Source organism: Rissa tridactyla, chromosome 9, assembly GCF_028500815.1.
Source record: "Rissa tridactyla isolate bRisTri1 chromosome 9, bRisTri1.patW.cur.20221130, whole genome shotgun sequence".
Classification (NCBI taxonomy): domain Eukaryota; kingdom Metazoa; phylum Chordata; class Aves; order Charadriiformes; family Laridae; genus Rissa; species Rissa tridactyla.
The window spans coordinates 6,723,107-6,741,695 of NC_071474.1; positions in this window are offsets into that span (position 1 = coordinate 6,723,107).

The following is an 18,589-nucleotide window of genomic DNA, read 5'->3' on the forward strand; positions in this document are numbered from 1 at the left end:
CCAGAGGGGAAAAAAAAAACGTTGTTCTCTCCCTTCACTCGAAGTAAACATCAATAAGAGGGTTACAAAGGGTAGTTATGAATCATTTGGAAACCCTTGTTTTGCAACCCTCTTTTAATAGTTGCTTGTCCCCCGATAGTTGCTGCCTGCCCTCTTCCTGGTGGTATGTGTATCAGGCAGAGATGTGTTAATCAGCTTTATGAAGTTTGACCGTAGCAAGCCTCCTGCCTATACTCAGTCAATCAGCGTTTGGCCTGATGGTGCAGTTCTCCGCTGTTCCACTGGTTGAGTTCATTGTTCGAATATCCTTGGTGGAGTCACCCGGGAAGGGATTCTGCATGAGGTCAGGCTGCCTCTGTTTCATCCTTCTCGTAAAGTTTGAATGAAGCTCAGATGAATGATGCTTCTTAAATAAAGTGGCTGGTGTTTTTGTTTGGTTTTTTTTTTCCTGATTTGCCTCCAGATTCCCGGGAACAAGGGGCTTAAGTTTTGCCCAGTGTTGTAAGTCGGGAGGAACAGCAAGAGAGTCGCAGATTTACACAGGCATAAAACGAGTGGAAGTGAAACCAGAGTCCCCAGTTCTTTTATCCTGAACACAATGCCCTTTTGCCTTTTCTCTGGCTTCCACTGAAAAGAAAGATCCCTACACCCACCACCACATTGCTTTCCTACCACCTCATTACTCTTCTCTGAATGCTTCTTGCTTTACCATTTCAATGGGGAACGGGTCTGAAAAATTTACAACAGCCCTCTTGTCTGCAAGGGAGGAGAGGAACCCTGCAAGGTGCTGGGTGAGCTCGCCAGCCCTCCGAGCCCTCCCATTTCCTTGGGAATGTGCTTAATATCTTTGAGGCTGAACCCCATCCTTGAGCTGTGATCCTAGACGGACACGTGTGGGTCTCTGCCCCTACACTTGTTTGAAGCCCTGTACCGGAGCGTGTCAGCGCCCGTCCCCTGCCCGTATCAAGGCTGCAGACATCCAGCAAGTGTAAACCAATCTTCGCAGGCGCCCGATGCATGCACAGCGATTTGTTAAATTTCTACATATGACACCTCCTTCCCCCGGCACCCCTCCCCACATCTCCTCTCAGCGTAGTTGAACTTTAAAGGGCCCAGGAGAAAAAAGAAATAAGACTTTAAATAATTTATTTTGGAGAAACAGCCAGTGAAGAGGAACAAATAATGTTTCACTAAAAGAAGCGGGACCTTTGACACTCCCCTTTTCGCTCGGGTACCTGAAGGCCTAGCCGGATTGCATTAGTGAAATTTTCATTTGATGGCATTTTAATATTCTGCCTTGATGACTTTTTAGCAACATTTACTTTCAGAGGTCTTGAGTGCTCCCTCGGAGGAAATGAAACATGTCAAAGCCCATTACAAAAATCAAAATTTAAATACCTCGGCCACGTTGGGGCTCACACACAATCCCATCAGCGCTTAAACTGCGGCTCACAACTACTCATTCACTTGCTCAGTTGGTAATGAGTACATTTGATGAAGCATTCTGGGGTCATGGAACATACGTTAGTGATCTAAACTTAACCCATTGATTGCTTATACACAGAGGAGCAGGGGAGGGGGTATTTTATTGAAATGTAATGTTAGAATAATTTCTGCCAGTGCTGAAATAACTTTTTTTTTTTTTGGTAACAATTGCTTTGATGAATTGCCATGTTAATAAGCATGATGGGAGGGCTTTATTTAAGGTGGGGAGGAAGGAGCCAGGCTGGGAATACAGAGCAGTTAGCTGAGCTCTTCAGCCACTGCAAGGCAAGTACAAGACAATAAGGGGCTCTCTTCTTGTGAAACCTGCATTTGGGCTTCATTGGAAATCTTTCTTGTTCTATAATCTACCTTCTTTTCTTACTGATATATCTATTGGCGTGGTAGAGGCAAATGGAGACGTCCAGCGCGGGATAGTAGGGTGGCAGCAAGAAAGTGCTAAATTCTAAATATCATAGCTAAAATTCAGCAAGAAAATGGTTATAAAGTATCTGCACTATATAAATCAATCTGTACATATACCGCATTTGATTCCAGTGTAGAGGTTGCATTTTCTCTCAACTATTCCCCTGTTCTCCTTATTTTAAAGATATCTAGCACAAATAGCTACCATTCCCTTCTTTCTCCTCTCCATCCCCCCAAAAATGAGAAACCTTTTTCCGCTGTATGTTAACCCATCCATGAGGTAACCATGATGTCAATATGCCCGTGTAAGATTTTTTGCTGCTACCATCTTGAGCGTATGATACATAATCAGCAGCTCAGCAGAGGTTCCAAGAGTCATCCCCGCCAATGCTTTTCCATCCCCAGAGAAGCCTGGCTCCAAACTGCTCTTTGGCATCCTAGCGCAATCAGCAGAAGTCTGCTTGGTTCATCCAGCAATCGATGTCCTTTCAGTCAGACAGCTTTTCTCCATCCTCTTCCTTTCAATTGCAGTGGTAAAACCAGCATTCAGAAAGCAAACGTGATGCAGAACCCAAGAGTTCATTAGGATCCAGAATAACCTTTTATGCAGGAAAGGCCAGATATCACAAAATCATTAGAGACAACTTTACACCTATGAAAACCACTTTTTTCGAGCCAAAGGCTTGTGTTTCAGAACTGAAGCTCATGTTTCAGCACTAAATTTGCTCCTTTTCTGTTCTCATTTTAATCTTTTTTTCTTAAATAATTTTGAGGGGTTGAGTCTTTGGCACCGGGGTTACAGGAGGGACAAAAATCGTCTTAATTGAGTAATTTGTTGAAACAACAATTAGAAAGCTGCTAATTGCCCCAAGTTAAGGTCAGCTAAAAACCTAAAATCTGGGGAATTTTGCAAATACACTGAGCAAAATTTGGACCCACACTGAAGTTCACAAAGGACAATCACCTTTAAAGTTGTTTTCACATGTGAGTGATAAGATGTCAAACAGCCCTAGAAGATGAAGGAATGATCAAACTTTGGAAAACGGCTTGGATCTCACCTGAATATCAATGACCCTTTGAGCTGATGGGAGACTTTCTCCCTCACACACAATTAGATAGAGATTAGACTGGGCTGGAAATTCCCAAAGGCAAAATACAATAAAAACTTTGTACATGGGGAAGGTTGTAACCCTTTCTTTTGTTGATGAAAGAGTAGCATAGCTCTAAGGATTCATAACATTAAACAGTTGTAGGTATCATGAGGAGACCACTATTAAATTGAATCAGGCCCTACCACTATTTTGTTGTGGGCTTTTATTGCTAGGAGGAACACAGAATGCAGGAAGCATCTCGAGTGTAAAAGCTCTTTCTGGGATTATGAAGGACAAGTGGTTCAGTGCAATTTATACATGCTATAAATGTTGTCAAAAGTCCAGTTGCAGCCTCTTACCAATTACCCTGCATTGCACTAACCATGAGGCGAGGAGGGTAAAATGCTGGTTGTTATAAACAAACTTTAGGAGTTCCCGTTATTCCATCTTGGCTTCTTTTAGAATATGACACAATTCATTGTGGGCAATCTAACTGTAAATGATTTTGAACTTTTTTTTAGTCATCTTCTGGAAATGTGCTTGCAATCAGTTTTTGCAAGTAGGAATGGTTACCATGAGCCAGTTTTAACCACATGTATTTAGATGATGTCAAATAGCAAGGCAGGCAGTTAGCAAACTGGGGGAATTCTTCAGTGAATTTGTGTAATGAATAATTTTGACATTCTGCGAAGAGAAAAAGGAGGCAAATTCACAGAACTTGTTACAGATTCTTCGCTCGGCTATGTTAGTAACTAAGGAAAATCAATATAATGTGAATGAGGGATCCTGAAATCAGGTAAACGAGACAAATACAAGCAGGCTTCTGCAATTCTTATTCTTGGTGAGCAGCACTGAACTTTTTCCTTTTGCAGAATTTGTCCATATCTCCATTACAGAAACAGGGAGCAGAAATTGATCTGCGAGAGCTGTCCTCCTCACATAGTAAGAATGCAAAGTAAAGGACCTCATGTGCACTCCAGACTTTGATGTCTTCATGCTCGAGCCTGTAGAAAACAGCAGCCAAGCAATTTGACTGTTACATGATAGATAGTCACTCTGAGACAACATCCCCATTGAAAAGCAGCCTGGTTGCGTTTGCCCTGGTTCTGCCAATCTGACTCAAGACATGTCTATGAATTTGTTGACCCATTTCCTCCCTCGTTCTGGTGCCCGCTCTGCACACCACGTATGCTATAAATCCATCGCGCGGTATGCTGCACTGCTCTACTGTAACATGAATTTATGCTAATGGCTGTCTGCATATGCTTATATCACATATCTATATTAAACTTAATAGTCTGTTACATTGCTTCTTAACCCTGTGTCCACACATGATTAACTTTTCTGATTTCTTTCAAAACCGTTATTAACACAGTGTAGCATTTCACTCAACATGTCACTAACTTTCCCTGCCTGATGCGGGAGCTGGGGTAATTATGCAGCCCTATAGCGCTTCCAAATAGCATTGTACACAGAGAGTTATGAGCTTATTCAGAGATTTGGGGTTCTGTATGGATGTGTGTTTGTGTATGCTGGCTTTTGTTTAAAGATAAGTAGTGGTAAAGGGTGATCCTTCAAAGACTGCTTTTCAGTTAAGTGATTCTTCACTAAGTTCAGTTCTTTTAGGCCCAGATGCCAAATTTCGAGGAAAGGTCATCGACAGGTTTGCATTTGTAGCGATATTCATGAAAGTCACTTGAAAGTCATAGCTGGAGTTTAAAGAATAGTTCAGGTGATATGGAACGCATTTGCAAAACTTTATGGAGACCCACAAAGAGCCAGATTTGAAGCAATTTGACAGTGCAATGATCACAATCATAAATATTCTTTTTATGTAAATATCATACTACTAATAAAAATTAATTTAGGAGTTTCTAGTCGCAGACTCGACACTTGACTTTTCATGGATTTTTCCAAATTTGAACATGACAAAAAGTAGTATCGGGCATGAGTTGATAGGACGTCCTTACTTCATGTACTGTTAGTCTGCAATTTTCTGTCGAAAACTATCGTCACTGTCTTGTGTAAGGACACAATTGAACCCATGGAGCAAGTTAGTTTGTTAGTGTTGGTGAGTAATGGGATAGATATTCAGCGTGGATTGCACGTGCATCTAATTACAAATGTAAAGACATGGTTCATACTCTGAAGACGTTTCAGCCTTGATAGACTACATGTGAAGCAAGAGGGAAGGAAAAAAGGAAGCAAGTGGAAAAGTAGCGTAAATAAACTGTTGCTCCCATGCTATTTCTTGTTTTCCTGTTAAGTTCAGTTTGTACAAAAGTTTTCTGAAGCTTATTAATGGCAATGTTGTTTATTCAGCCCAATTTTGAATGCAGAAAACTAGCTACGTTCAAAAGATACGTGCCCATGAAGAGAAAACTACTTCAGTTTCGTTGAGCAGAGTCTTGAGAGGCCAGCTGTAATTTGGCTCTTGCCAAATACAGTGTGCAGGTTGTGCTCAGATAAAGCTTTGAAATACCATGGGAAGGTAGGAAAGACAGGGGCTCCAGTTGCTTTGAAGACAATGGCACCCGTCTTGTTTGCAACACACTCTCCTCTTGCTGAGTGGACTGACGTTTTTTACGCTTACCGAGTGGACAAATACATAAGTTACAGGCTTATGTGCAAATGTACTTCTAGCTTCTGCTGGATCAGTTCTGGCTCACAAACTTCTGCTCCAGTACTTGAACTTACTTTATCCTTTAGTCTCTGGCCAGTAATTTTTATTTTTACTGGATGACAGTTCAAGTGATAAAACTATTTCTCTAGCAATGTGCATGGCTTAGGTGGCAGCTATGAAATTATTGTAATCATGGTGCAAAATCACTGTATATGTTGTTTTTAACACCAGTTTACTAAACAAAGAAGCTCGCCAATGGCATTGGAGATAACCTAGATTGATTTGCTCAGATCATGGGGTCCTGGCCATCCCAAAGCTGGGAGCATGTCTGATCCAGGTCAGTACCATATTTAAATAAAAACCAAGTGGCAGCCAAGTTACACGAGCTCTATAAAATATTGAGTTCTCTCTGGTGTAATACATGTGGCCATCATGAAACAGATTGGACACCAGGGGGGCAAAAATAAAGTGAAATACCAGAGTGCTCTTGGGATTGATTGTATCACATAAGTGAGCAGGAAAAGGAAAGGACTTTTGCTGGTGGAAAAAAATGACTTGGCAACTCAGGGATGTGTTGTAACAAGAACTTGAATAAAATAAATAGGGAGCATTTTCAGGCTGTGGGGGCTGAATGAACACAATCAATCTTCCCTTGGCTGGAACTGCATCACTCTCACCCACAGCTCCCTCTACTGAATTAAAATCTCATGGTAACTTAAGTTACAGAGTAAGACTCTAACAAGGGACATTCACTGAGGACTCCGTGATGCGTATAATCAAATATGGGATTTCCGAGTGGAAGGTTTTGGGGAGTTGCAGGCTGCCATTGGTACCAACCCATGTCTTAGGGGTGGCTTGACAGTTGGGTATGTTCAAGAAATCCAGCAGCCTCTCTGTTCAGGCTGAGATTACATCCAGGGCACGGCATGCAAATAGATTTGTCATCAAGCTAATGCCGTGCCATAATTTTCCATCTCTCCTGCTGACATGCCTTACTCTTACCTACCACCTCTTTATCCATTGTCTAAGTTCTTCTTACTTTCAGATTCACACTTTTCTTGTCCCTTTTAGAGTGCTTTTGTCTTTTCTGTTTTAGAAGAACCATGAAAGAAATACCGGAATCTTTGTTGTAGTGCCACCAATCCTATCCTCGCTTGTGTTATCACTTCACAATGATTTTAAAGGTCCTGAATTTGTGCTGCAGGAAACACTTTTCTCCCAAGTTCGGAGTTTAATAGGTAGCTTCTGAACAGAGGAGCAGTGATCAGGGCTTCTAGGTCCTTGTTAATCCAGGTGGTAGAGAGTTATGCTGTTGTGGTTTAGGGAGTTGCTGTGCCCTACTTTGTGCATTAACTAGCATCACGTGGCTCATTGGTTTTTTAATTATTATTATTGTGGAAACACCTAAGATGAGCCAAGTTCATGTGAGACTCTTGAATAAAAGATTTCATTAAAAACCTTTGTCTGGCTATTTATTATGCTGTTGATCCCTGGAAATATAAGATGTCATGTGCAGGAGTCAGACCTTCAGCTCTGTAGAGTTTCTGCTAATTAAATTGCTAAGTGTGTCTGTTATTAGGAAAACCATGAGAAATGCAGCAAGGGGAGGGAGAGAAGCGCCCATCTTGTCCTTTCTCTGCAGAGCAGCATTTGGATCACTCCAACCTCTGGGTCTCGGAGAAGCTGGTTTCTATCCCATCTTAGCCAAGGAGAGAAAACGGGAGCGGGCAAAGAGTCAGAGCTGGGGGAAGCGCGTGGCCGGGAGTTCAGCTGGAGACTCTCAGGCAAAACTTGCCCTCCTTAGACACACACTTCACCCTCTCCTCCCCCAGCAGCCCTGCGCATCTGACATTTCTGTCAAAAGATACCCTGAGTCGCCTCTCCTCCCTCCCCCTCCTTTCTCATCCCTCTGCCTTTTTTTTTCCCCCCTTCTTTCCCCTTATATGTGAATAGTGAGAAAATGACTGGAAACAATGTGCCAGTTTGCAGCACTTTACACTGAGGCCCTTTTCTCCTCTCCCCTGACTCGCGAATGACTGAGAGTTGTTTTATTGTACAAAGATTCTCAGAGAAAAGAACTTTTATTTTACCCAATAACACAAGAATGGGCAACGGGCAAACAGTTAGTGCCTTGTTCCCAGCTGCCACTCAGACCACGGCGGGGGAATCGCTAATGGGGTCTCTGTGCCGCCTCTCTCCTCTCCTCCGTCTCTCTCTGTCTAGTTTGGCTCCCGCCTCAGTTGGCTGCCTGCAAGCGAGGGTAAAATGCTCCGAGATAAGCCGCCCCACTGTGTTTAATAACTCCACCTTTAGTTTTTCAGGGCAAAAAGATTCTGAATGTTTATCACGGAGAGTTGGAAGGCGAGCGTACAACGGGAGAAGGCCATGGGTGTAGTGACACAACTTGCAATTTGTCCCCTTGCACCTTGAAAAAGTGGAATGTGAGAAAGAGAAGAGCTGCAGCAGAGGGTGCTCGTGTTAGAAAAAAAAACAATTAAAAAATCATTTCCACTAATACTTTAGCTGTTGATTCATAGTTGATATCTAAATGTCAGCCTTTTACAGCTTAATCATGGCTTTATTAACCCCTCTTTTTCCTAGCTGGAAGGCAGGCCGACTAGAAGGAAAGAATAATAAAGACTGGAGGATGGGGAAGCTGAAACGTGAAGAGTGAATTAGACTTGTTTAGGAAAGAAAAGACTAGACAAGAAAAGACAAGCTGGGAAAGAAGGGTGTGAAAAAAAAACCTAACGGAAAACATCATGCCATTGGCTGTCCAAGTGTTTCATATTCTCGGCAGCAAAGTACGAAGCATAGTTGTTGGAGACATTGAGAATTTGGGAAAAAAAAAAAGCTTCTACTTAATTTCATCCATAATTCTCAAAGCTCATCTGTCATTTAAAAACCTTCTAACTTGTTATACACTGAGTGTCTGATTATGGATAGGATTTTCAGATTCTGAAGAAGTTAGGTACTTAAACTCAATGAGACATGAATCATCACATTTCCTTTGAAAATCCCACAGTTTGGGTTCTGTTTTGATTTGTTTGATTTAGCAGGATGCCATTAGATTTGCAATAACAATATCAGAGCCCGAAGAAGTTTTCACAGTGGACTAATATATGTTCCTGAGAACTTCTAGGCATATCTAATATAAACAAAAATACCTGTACTTAAAGATATGGGGCACTTTTTTATTAAAATACTTTATTTTTACTTTTTGGTAAGCACTTCCTAACCTTTCTAAGTATATCTCAGGTTGAAGTATTCATTTTTATTATTTATATTTCTAAGCAAAAAAGTTTTCAGTCATTTTGAGAGACCGAAAGAAATTGTGTTGCTTGCCCAAGCTAAAGAATGTGCACCATCCATCTCCACTTAGACACATAAGAAATAAAACTATTTTTTTGGATGCATATCCCATTATGCATTTTTGTCACATGTTTGAGCTTCCTGCTTTGGTGGGAAGAAAACCTTAACGATTTTATCCTGTATTCAGATACCCAAACGTGAGCTTCTGCATCTCCTGAGGATCCCTTGGCTTCACTAACAGCCAGGTGGAGACAGAGGAGGAGAATATCATAGGAATTGTGCCAAGAATAATAAAGTACTTCTAATGATTATATCTAATAAATAACTATACTACCCTTTACATCGTAAGGAGAAAAACAATTGACGTGCATCTACTATAGAGAATTTAAAAATTATATACTAATAGAAATCTTAACAGAGTTAGATCTATCTGAATCCCTTTTCTAAATCCTGGAAAAGCTGAGATGTTATTACTAAGAAAATCCAGGTGCATTGGAATCAAGCTTGCTCTAGGTCAGGTGAGGCTCTTTCTTCATAGATGCAAGATTGATTAAATATCTTAATCCATTTTTGAAATATAAAGTAGGTCAGTAGGTCTTCTCCAGTTTCACTAAAGCCTCATATGCTCTGTGCTTCAGAAGGTTTATTTCCATGAGTGTTTTAGGTGCCAAGTATGAAATGTTGCATTTATCTTTCATCCCATTTAATCTCATTCTCCCCCTTACTATGGATAGGAAACACTTATTTTTGAAATTGAAAAGATACAGGCCGATATCTTTGAATTCAAAGGTATCTTTGCTAAGCAAAATGAAGATTTTATTCAACAGAGAGTCTGTATCTAGCTGTATTGATTCTGCCCTATTTTTCTTGGCATTGCAGAAAAGGGAAATATATTTCATGTTATTCATATGGGAATTTCTGAAGTGAGATCCCTGCTTTCGGTGTAAATTTTCCACAGAATATATTTAGTGGCAGGATTCTGTAGAGATTTCGGGAAGGTCTTAGAGGAGGACCGGGCAACCTTCAGATCAACATCTCTATAGCTACGTTTCCAAAATTTCTGAGTTGGTGGAGCAGAATATAAGTTTAGTTGTGCCTTGGTCACAGCACGGTGACCAGCGCTTGAAAGGCACAATCAGCCTGTTCGGACATAGATGGTTTGGTTGCTTCACAGCACTCATTTCAGGGATGCAAATTTGTTTGAACAAAATCAATTTGATCCTAGTCCATATGGAAAAATAAAAGGAGTGACAACAGCTTTGTGTGTATAGAGCTGCTAAAGCCTGTGGAAACCCCAAATTCGAATTAAACCTTGATGCTTTGCCTGTCAATTTCTCCAGGTAAATGCTGTACGTTGGCTTAGTCTCTCTTCCTTTCCTGCTCACATTCGTGATAATCTCCACAGTGAGTGAGGTCTTAGTTAACTGTTGCTCAGGTTGTAACTCAGAGAAGCAATTCAAGGCTGCGAGAGCAACATTTCAATTATACGAATAATCAAATTCAAAATGTTATTTGAATAATTTGAGTTCTTAAATTAAGCAAGCACTTTTTTGCAAGTGGTCTATAAATTACATTTTCCGCTACATTGGCAGTAAACGGGTAATTAATATCTCAACTTTTCCTTCTTAATGTTGATTTAAGAAAAATAAAATAAGCTTAGAACATAAATGAGCTTTGCTTTCATAGCTCAAACATTACCGTCCCTGCTCAGTTAGCTGCGTAGAGCTCTGCTGTCTTTCTCTTTTCTATAGCTGGACAGATATGTAAGTATACAGATCCTTCTGTTTAATTTAAATAAAGGAATTCTAGAACTAAAGAAAGTACAACTAAGTTGTAGTATTTTTTCTGCTGATTTCAGAGAAAATAGATCTTCATCTTCAAAACGAAGTGTCTTGGTTTGTTACTTGTCATCCTGTACCAACCAGGCATTTTGCTTCATTTACCTAATATCAAGTGAATGTAAATTTGACAACTTTCCTGACAGGACAAATGTGCCTAAGTTAAAACGTTACAACGATAAAAATTTGCAGCATCATAAATGCAGATAACGTATTAAAAAAGTCTCGTCTAACTTCTCAGAAAGGCTTTGTGAAAATAGCCTTTTTTTTATTTTGCTAAACTAAAGGGCAACAATTCAAATAGATAATATGGGATGATTTGTTAACCAGGGAGAAACCATTAAGTGAACCACTGGGTGACACAAAGAAAGGGTCACCAGTGACTAAATACATACACAGTTTAATCAGTTAACCCCTACTATAGATATTTTGTTGATAGAGATATTTATAAGAAATACATTCCCTCCTAGTGTGAAGGTTAAACACTTGCTGTTCCCTTTCTAGGGTTAAATGTAATGAAGTTTCACCTGTGTGACAATAAGATATATAAAAGACAGCAAGGGAGACAAAGCGGAGGAAATTTCCAAAGCTGCACGTAGAAAGGGTAGAAAAATGCAGGGGAAATAAAACTATCTATTTCAAAAGGATCGATATTTTTCATTTCTATTTAACCAATTACTTTTTTGCAAAATATATATCAAGTACTGACCTGAAATGGCTTTAAAAGCAGATATGTTTCCTATAAACTGTGAGGAGTGCACGGGAGGCTAATGATAGCCATTCTTTGTTTGTACTTTTCATTTGTCCATCCTTCCATCTTTTAGTAAACTGGTTTTGTTTACAAGAACTGTTAAAAAAAAAATATTCAAAATCCACTGAATTCTGCAATTTTTTCCGTCTCAGACTCTATTTCCCCAGCCTCTGCCCAGATCTCCAGGCTGAGCCGGCAAGGTGGTGTGAGACTAGTGAAACATCAGAGGCACACTGGAATTTGCATTCTTGGTTGTTTTAATATGGAGCTTGGGAGAGGAAGGATGGCAGAAAGTGTGAGGGGGGATGTACGTAACTGAAAAGAGACTTCACAGTACGCAAGAAGCCCTGATACATACTCAGCAACACAGAGCCTTTACGTTACCCAAGCAGATGTTTAAAATCAGACTTTCCTATAAAAGCGCAGTTTCATATAATCATAGCTTACCTAGATGGGCTCCACTCTCACATTTGCTTTATGAGTGTCGACCCAGAAAAAACCTGCTGGCTGCTTGAAACAGAGCCTGAATTTAGCGTTTGTTTGCCCCACTAAATCCCACAGGGTACTGGAAGTCAGAACCTGCAATGGCCTTGGCCACAATCATATTTTAAACCCCTTCAAGTCCAGCAAGTGAGCGACTCTGTGCTTCCAGCTGACATGCGTCTCCAGCCCTAGGTCTTACGGAATATTCGAGAGTATTTAATTAGCTGACTTTCTACCTGCTTCATCAACCTAAAGAGATATCAGGCATGAATATTTTTTGTTATTTGAGAAGATGAGTACATGATCAGAAATAATAGATCCATCGTTTCCTACTGGTCAGAATTGGTAGTTGGTTAATTATTCAACAGGCTCTGGTGTTGCTGCCAAACCCATGCTTTCTTCTCAGAGAATAACAGACAAGCTTGTTAGAGCAGCTTTCTTTGGACTGTCACTTTAGTGTTGATACAGGGTTTATTGAGATGCCGGCACTTTAATTTTAGTTTATTCTTTATTCTGTTATTTCGATCATTAAAAATGTACAACTTTCCCTGCCTACTTGTGCTGGCAAGCTGAACTATATTAATATTACCTTTTTTATATCATGCCATTCTTCTGCAGAAATTATATGCATGGTTTAATGTCTTCGCAGAATTTTAGAATTAATCTGTATCTCTTTCCTGGTGCCGTATGTTGCTGTTTTCCACTTGTATGGAAATGCAGGTAATCTTGTGCCCTCCGTGACATGGGCAAGTGCTTTACAAAAAAGCATCTTTGACTGTTATCTTTTATACTTTAACATGACCAAAGAGTTAGGCTCTTAACCACTAGGCCTTGTACTACTTTGGGATTGGACAAAAGGCAGAAGTCTTGTGATAGTAGTATCCATTTATGAGTTTGCATTATCATTTCATAAGGCAAAACAGAAGGTGATATAAGCCCACTGCCATTCCTTAGTTTTTGACGGAACATATTCATCAAAAAAGCATGCAGTCCCCTGAGCTTGCAGCCATATGCTACAGGAAAATGTCACCAGTTAAAGATGTATTCATTTGCTGTTTTGAAAACTCTGTTTGATATTCATGCATTCCAAGTGTTTTGACCTAGATTTCTGTAGAGGCATTAGATCCAGTACTGAACAGGAAGCTAGACAGCTGTTGCTTGTGTAGTCAAAGGAAGAATTTAAAGTAAGGGGAAAAAAAAAAAGAATAAAAAAATGAAAACATTTATTAATGCATGCCAACATTTTGCACAGCCAATATGTTTAATACTAGATTAACTAATATAAGCATATGGAGATGCATTTGTTGCAAAGCTTTAAAGAAAAGAACAAAGAGAAAAGTTGGATGTATCTAAAGTTCACATAGAATAGAATTTGCACTTTCTCCTATAAATGAAAGCCTGGTGAAATGGCAACATACTTTAATTATAAGCTACTTGCTAATGTCACAACATTTAAGTTTGGGGGCTATATTGTAGTACAAACCTCTCAGGGTATGCCTTGCCTAATGCAGAAACCTACCGGTAATAAAAATCTTTGCTGAGTTCTGCAGCTTTGGCGGTCTGTTTTGCCCCAAAGTCGTGTAAACAATTTGTTTGTTGTAATTGTAGATTCCTTTCTAGTAAACCCAGGTACAAACCAGATATAATGTAAATATACATGTCCAATTATTAAATGTTGGCATTTGTTCTACAGCTGTGGCAAAGATGCTGTGGTTTATTACTGCGTTTATACAGTATAGTTAATCTGATGTTCACAGGTCCTTTGGCAGTTGAGTAACGATTGCAAATAACATCAGCAACAAAGGTTACCTTGGTTTGATAGGACGTTGCAGGGGTACTCGTCTAATCCAGCTTTAGCCAACCAAAAGCTAGGTGTCAAACCTGTCTGTCCAGGTTTTCTCTGTAGCTCTTCATACCACCTACGGCAGATGTCTGTCTCGGGTTGGGCTGGGGAGTCCTGAGAAGGAGACTCCTGCTTTCCTTTGACTGTCAGGGGGATTTGGCCGATTCGTCCAGACCCGGTGCCAAACCTTGAGACAGCTACAGACAGACAGTCCCCTTTCACACTAATAAACACATCCAACTCATATTTTAGCATTAGTGGGAAAACTTTTTAACTATTAAGTTCAAGCGGTAATCTATTATCAATTTCAACATTTTCTGTCAATGGATTTTCTACTGAGTTAGTCCAAAAATAGAGGAAAAGGTGCGAACATTTCCCCTCCTCAAAAATGGGTTTCATTTTCACAGTGAAAAATATGAAGATGGATTTTTTTCCCAATAGCTCTTTTCCTAGGTGTTTATCAAATGGTTTATGCAAACACATTTCAGCTTATGGTTTATTTATAAACAGTTCAATTCCATTCTCCACAAAGGTGTGGAATTGGTTACCCAAGCCACGTGCTGGTTATTTATTTATTTACTTACTTATTTATGACTGGGTGAATGAAACTTTTTAAACAAGGGAAAAATGAACGAAGACTAGCGAAGAAATGATGCTGCAGTTCAGAATGAATAAATCAACAGGTCTAAATGTCATGAAACTGAATTTTCCAGTATCTTCATGAATAGTCAGTCAGAGTACTCGTGAAGGCCTGTTGACAACTAAAAACCTGCACGTTCGGTGGTCTGGTTGGAATAGACACATACAAATATAAATAGCCATACATTCTGGAATGATGTCCCATATAAATGTCCAGCCCTTCTTTTTAGATATGCTGTACGTGCTGTGGGCATACATCTACATGGATAGGTCTACACAGATATGTGTGAATCCAGTAATAACCTCTTTTCCCAAATCACACTATTTGCACTCGAGAGAGAAGAACTTCAAATATAATGTCAAATCTCAGAAATCTAATGAGGTTGGCCATTCTTATTCAATCCCCTAGTGATGCAGGCCTCTGCCATTGCAAGTGATGCTGCGGAGGTGACTCCTCCTTGCACTCTCTCAGAACCTGGGGTCAGAAGCCAGTTAGGGGGGGCAAGGTTTTTTTGGGACCACACATTGTCAGGTATGATCCTGCATATCTGTGGTGTAGCAGAAACATCATGCTACCAATCCAGGAAATGGAGTAATACGTAATGAAGATCATTAAGGAAAGCCATGGAAAGGCCATGGCTGTGAGGGAGGGGATTGAACAGTGAGGAGAAAAATAAGCCTTTGGTGGTGGGGGTTGGAGGAGTTTGCAACCAGAATAAAAAGAACAAGGTAATTTGCTTTCCTTTTCATTTATGAAAAACAGCTAAAAGTATCTTCCTGGCTGCTAGAGAAATTTCTTCTGTTAAGTAAATGTATTGGAGCGAAACACTGGGCTTTTTGTCCTGTGCAACATTTCTGTATATGGCCCCTTATTTCCATAGAAGTATCATGCAAATATGTTTCACATAATTCTGTTCTGTAGTGATTACTGTTGAAGGTGAAGTTTGATATGTTTGATACTTCCCTTTCCCAAACGAATCAACAACGTTAGAGGTCTTTCTAAGCCTATTTGACCCAGTGGGCTTAGTTGGGTGGACTAAAGAAATGTTTGGTTAGACTGACATCTGGTTAGCTTTGACACCCACCCAACTGTCGATGAATTCATTTATGTCTGGATCATCTGGGCACAGGACCAGGATGAAGTTTGAGCTCATTTGTCTGGTAATAAAATGTTTCAATCCCTCCACCCTTGCTTTTCCAGTTTGAAGACACTTTGCATCTTAAACTGACATATTTTCAATTTTTATAGTCTACTTTTGCAAGATCCTTCCATATGGTTAAAGTTAAAATTCACAAAGGCTATAGATAGCTCGGTCACTCTTTGTATTAATCCAAAATGTGCCAGCTAAGTTAGGAAACGCTAGCTCTGTACAACAAAATGTGAAGTAATAATGTTTTAGTTCTTTGCTAATAGAATACCTGACAGAAAATATCTTGTTATCCAGCCTGAACCACTTAGAAATTAGCAGTAGAATACTGTAGTACAGCCAGTTTGAACAGATGGGTTTAGAACCAGAGAGTCAAATATATCCCTTTTTGGAATTTGTCTGTCTAATTTACTCTTGTTAGTGTTACAGAGATACCAAGATAGCTGATGCTGCTGCTCTGCGCTGTATTTACTCGGCTGCATTGCCACACAGAAATGTAATTCATAGACTCCCAGGAATTGCAGATGGAAGAGCCGTATTAGATCATTCAGTCCATCTCCCTGCTGATGCAGAATTGCTCACTACAGCTACAGTACATTTTCTAGTGTTTCGTCTGGTCTAGTTGTAAAAGTCCCCTGACACAGGACTTCTACTGCTTCCCTTGGGAAGCTGCTCCACAGTTCATCTTTTAAAATAGGCACTGTCAGAGACAGGCTAGAGAACTAACAGGACCGTTGACCTGTACTCAGTTGGGAATTCCTCCGTTCCTAATCACTAGGTGACCCTGCATGAAGATGCTGTGCCATCAAAATCACTTGCTGCTTGTGGACATATCACAGATTTATAGTAATGGACTTTTCTTCTCATTTGCAAGACACACTTTGGTTTTTCAAACCTACCAGCTTCTGTTGCCGTTTTATCCCAATCCCTCTGGTGCATCTGCTAGTCCCCAACATGGTCTAAGCAAAGACTTGACACTAAAAAACCATCCAAACAATGTCAGCTCCTCTCTGGATCTTTGCATTTGTGATGAAAAGTCCAAGTTTCTCATTCTCGTAGAGTCCTGGCCCACCATCAGTGCCAGTCTCTTCCCTCCTACCAATGATACGGTCTTTCTTGAGGATTTTTGGTTGCTCGTCCATTGCTACAGTAGCCTTTGTTTTATTCCATAAGAGTGAGACAAAGGAATTTTCAGTTCTCTGCTTGTTCAGAAAAAGTCTGGCCAAGGAGGAAACTGTTGTCAATCAACACCAATACGCAATTTCCAAAAATTTCAGCAGACCAAGAAATGGGAAAAAAAAAAAAAAGGCAAAAAAAAATAAAGCTTGTTTGACTGAACGAAACATTATGCTTAAAAATCTGAGTACACTGTAAACATTTAAATAAAGGGAATATTTAAAAATTGAATTGTGGACATCTTTTGAACAGAATACTTAATTTATCTGACTTCTTTTCATAAGGAATAAAAAAAGTCAAAGTTCAGGCAGACAGTTCCAGTTATTTGTACGTATGCTGGCTTTTCATTCAGCAGCTCATCTAAATGGGGCAGTATGACCATCCTCCCATCCTTCCTGATTACCTTCTTTTACCATCCTTCCTGATTACCTTCTTTTACCATCCTTCCTGATTACCTTCTTTTACTGTGACGCGTACCAAAACAAGGCAGGCCACCATCAAAAGGTTTCACCGGGATCACAGGGCTGTCTGCTGAAAAAATTTAGATTTCTCTTCAGCTCAAGAGCAATAAGGAAATGGAGACTGGAGAAGGAAAAGTAGGAAAATGAAGATCAATTCAAATTTATACAATGTAAAATATATTTTTTTGGTCGCCTATACTTTTTTCCTAGGTTCTGAGCCAGGATTGGATATACCAAATACCAAGTGAAAGGGCAGTTATGTCGGTAATTCTCGCCCATCTGGAAGCAATAGCTACAGTCAATCACAGAGTAAATCCTTATCTGATGAGATTTCCAGCCCAATTTTTTTAGACACGGGAGGTTCAGATAGTTCAGATAAGGTTTGGCAGCTGAATTGGTATTTGTCCCAAGCAAACCTCCAGAGGCTTACCAGTCACTAGTAATAAATGACAGTCTTTATACGGTGATGGTTATTTTGTGGTCAACATGAGATAAATTGGTGGTGCCAGCCCAGGTCCTAGGAGACATCTGTCTATATCCGAATGCCATCACCAGCTTGCTAGACGTCTCTGCAGAGGCACTGGTACCTGAAGGTTTTAATGAGCCTTCCTCCAAAGCGGGGTGGCTTTTGCTTTTACCCTGAGGTAGAGTGGGAACCCAACTGTTTTCAAGGGCAGTAGATCTAGCACAATCATTCAATGAAGCAAAAGGCTCTTTGAAGGAGACATCAGTAGAGAAAACAAGCTGCTTGGGATGCAATGCACACCGTGAGATCCACATCCATTCCATCTCCTTCCCATTAGCTTGTTTGCCTGCTATGCCAGGTGTTCTCATTAGCCATATGTATAAATATTTGTCTAAGTTTTTTTTTTTATCATTCTGGTACTGTATGTATAGGAAGAAGTGGAGCCAATCTGTGTGTGAAAATCAATGTTTGAAGATTTCCTTTTGGCTGCTGGTAGCTGGGGCCTCTTTTAACAGCCCCTGTTATGTTTGGCTGCTATCTCAGAGCCACTTTTCCAACTACTAGGAACCAGATTAGGGGGGGGAAAAAAGAAGATATGGATGAGATATTGACCTTCCACATGTCGTACATTTTACCAATAAGTATTAATGACAAAGACACTAAGAAGTGTAATCTCCCATCAATGAATCAATACAAATCCCATTAACACTCGATGAGGGGATAAGATAGCCTTCAAGAGCTTCACACTTGCTCTTTGTATAGGACTCCCTCTAAAGGCTCTGGAAGTCCTTTTTTCTTCAGGACCACCAGTATATTGTGATTTTAAGGAAATGAGGAGGTCTTAAGAGGC